Source organism: Schistocerca piceifrons, chromosome 8 (genome assembly GCF_021461385.2).
Source record: "Schistocerca piceifrons isolate TAMUIC-IGC-003096 chromosome 8, iqSchPice1.1, whole genome shotgun sequence".
Taxonomy (NCBI): domain Eukaryota; kingdom Metazoa; phylum Arthropoda; class Insecta; order Orthoptera; family Acrididae; genus Schistocerca; species Schistocerca piceifrons.
Genome location: NC_060145.1, coordinates 35,860,443 through 35,863,521, shown reverse-complemented (window position 1 = coordinate 35,863,521; position 3,079 = coordinate 35,860,443). Strand labels below are relative to the sequence as shown.

General features: G+C 43.7%; 1 non-coding gene across 1 annotated transcript; it reads left to right on the top strand.

The window, feature by feature from the left end:
* The first annotated feature begins 1,896 nt into the window (after positions 1-1,896).
* Trnas-cga lies at positions 1,897-1,971 on the top strand. Its single transcript has one exon. It is a non-coding gene; the product is annotated as a tRNA-Ser (tRNA).
* Positions 1,972-3,079: the final 1,108 nt, after the last annotated feature.

Here is a 3,079-nt window from a genome sequence, read left to right as displayed (position 1 = left end):
CAGACAACGAGGTGTAGGCCAGCGTGGAGAATTGGCGGAAAGCACTGGCGGCTGCCTTCTATGATGAGGCTATTGAAAAGTTGGTACAACGCTATGACAACAGTCTAAGTCAGAACGGCGACTACGTAGAGAAGTAGCTGAAAGGTGTAGCTAATTGTTACAAGTAAAACATTTCTGATGTTCACTGTGGTTTCAATTTGGCAATCAATCGGAGCTTACTTTCTGAACAGGCCTCGTATTTCTTTATCAGAGCATAATAATTATGTATTAATTTTACTTACTTTTACATTTTTAGTGTCCATTCTATTGTGAGGACAGAAAAACTCAAAATTTGTGAAACCATTTACTGCGACGCAGAAAACCCAGGAACGAACGGTAATGCATTCTCCGCCATTATCGCCGTAGTGGCAGGTGCACTATTTTCCAGCAGATGTCACCTTCAGACAGAGTGAACGCAATGGTATTTCATAGTAGGAACGTTTTCCACATTAGTGCATCTTAACCCTAGTCGTAGGTAATACTGAGTGCGGGAATCCTTACGAGTGACAATACTGACAGAAAGTATGAGAGAACAGAATTGGGTCCTTGTCGAAAAAGTCAGCATGTTATCGTGCGCAAACTATTGCAGAAACTTGCGCTGGACATTGAAGCTACTAGAGATAAATAGAACCGCTAACATTTCTGTGTCGATATGGTCGTTGCAATTGGTACGAACAGATATTTTGAGCGGTAAAAACAACTGCAATAATTGTAACCTCATTTACAGAGGAAAAAGAAATTGCTAACTGCAAAACAGGAAGCTACGTTACGTTGATTCACGTCCCCTGTGACTCCATAGAAGAGCGCTGCTTTCTTTCAAAACAATTCCGCTAACTCGACCTTTTGCACACTTGCAGCGTTTCCTCCAGACGAGATAAAATCATTCCTTTGGTGGGCACGTGAGCGTAAAATCCCCCACGTTTGTACTCCCCGTATTAATTGTTCCTGCCAAGAGGACAGGGCACCGAGTGAAGTCCGAAGCTACAATTAAGAGGGCAGTAATGAAGGAGTGAGGCAATGGTTGGCGGAGCCAGCCTTCCGCCAGACAGATTACGATCTCCGCTGGAGAGGTATTCGACGATTTCTCTCCCTCAAAAATGCGGTCAAAGTCAGCAGCGATCACTGTATCTTGAGTATACGAAATGCGTTTAGCATTGTCTGCAACTCCACACATACACTTACTCTCTGCAATTAGCTACAGATTTGGCCATCTGACAAAAATTAATATACTAGTCGCCGGCCGAAGTGGCCGTGCGGTTCTAGGCGCTACAGTCTGGAGCCGAGCGACCGCTACGGTCGCAGGTTCGAATCCTGGATGTGTGTGATGTCCTTAGGTTAGTTAGGTTTAATTAGTTCTAAGTTCTAGGCGACTGATGACCTCAGAAGTTACGTCGCATAGTGCTCAGAGCCATTTGAACCATTAATATACTGAAACTTCCTGGCAGATTAAAACTGTGTGCCCGACCGAGACTCGAACTCGGGACCTTTGCCTTTCGCGGGCAAGTGCTCTACCAACTGAGCTACAGAAGCACAACTCACGCCCGGTACTCACAGCTTTACTTCTGCCAGTACCTCGTCTCCTACCTTCCAAACTTTACAGAAGGTCCCGAGTTCGAGTCTCGGTCGGGCACACAGTTTTAATCTGCCAGGAAGTTTCATATTAGCGCACACTCCGCTGCAGAGTGAAAATCTCATTCTGGAAACATCCCCCAGGCTGTGGCTAAGCCATGTCTCCGCAATATCCTTTCTTTCAGGAGTGCTAGTTCTGCAAGGTTCGCAGGAGAGCTTCTGTAAAGTTTGGAAGGTAGGAGACGAGGTACTGGCAGAAGTAAAGCTGTGAGTACCGGGCGTGAGTCGTGCTTCGGTAGCTCAGTTGGTAGAGCACTTGCCCGCGAAAGGCAAAGGTCCCGAGTTCGAGTCTCGGTCGGGCACACAGTTTTAATCTGCCAGGAAGTTTCATATCAGCGCACACTCCGCTGCAGAGTGAAAATCTCATTCTGGCATAAATATACTAGTCGTGCGACAACACAGGAGGCCCTATCGTACCCGCCCCATGGGTGTGTGTAGTATCTCGGCGTCCATGTTAAAGTACCCCAAGGAAGAATGATGGAACGGTTGCCGTTTACAATATATGTAAATGATGTAGCAGAAAGTATCGGAAACTACAAGAGGCTATTCGCAGGCGATGCGGTTGTCTACGAGAAGGTGACAAAGTCTGGAAACTGTGTGATTTGAAAAAGGTCCTGCAGACGATTGATGAGTTGTACAGGGACTGGTAGTCTTTTAATAATTTTTTATTCCTTTATTTTGGCTTTGGGTAACAAGGACCATACCAGGTGTACCGGTATGAAATGAGCGTTAAGATACAAATGTGTCGATAGGGAACATTTGTTGTGAACGAGCCTTAATTTTTTTTTTGTTTGGTTGGTATGACATCTGTCAAAGATAGTTTACATCAAGTCATGGAACAAACAACGTCATACGTTTTCATCGTATTAACAATGTTGAATTTTGTACCAGAAAGTGATGATTTGCGGAAAGCTATAATTGTTTGTTTCATTTGAAAAAAAGTGCTTGCAGAGTCGTATCGAATGCTTGTCGAGGTATATGGTGGTCATGCTCTATCAGAAGCAACATGAAAAAGATGGTTTCAACGGTTCAGAAATAATGATTTTGATGTAAGAAATGAAGAACGTGGAAGACCACCAAAAAAGTTCGAAGACGCCGATTTGCAAGCAATATTGGATGAAGATGATACTTTGAGTCAGAATCAAATGGCAGAAATGCTAAATGTTACACAACAAACAATTTCTGACCGTTTGAAAGCTATGGGAAAGATCCAAAAGTGTGGGAAATGGGTGCCACATGACTTGAATGAAAGACAGATGGAAAACCGAAAAACCATTTGTCAAATTTTGCTTCAAAGACATGAAAGAAAATCAATTTTGCATCGAATTATTCCTGGCGATGAAAAATGGATTTATTCTAAGAATCCTAAACGGGAAAAATCATGGGTTAATCCGGGACAACCATCAACATC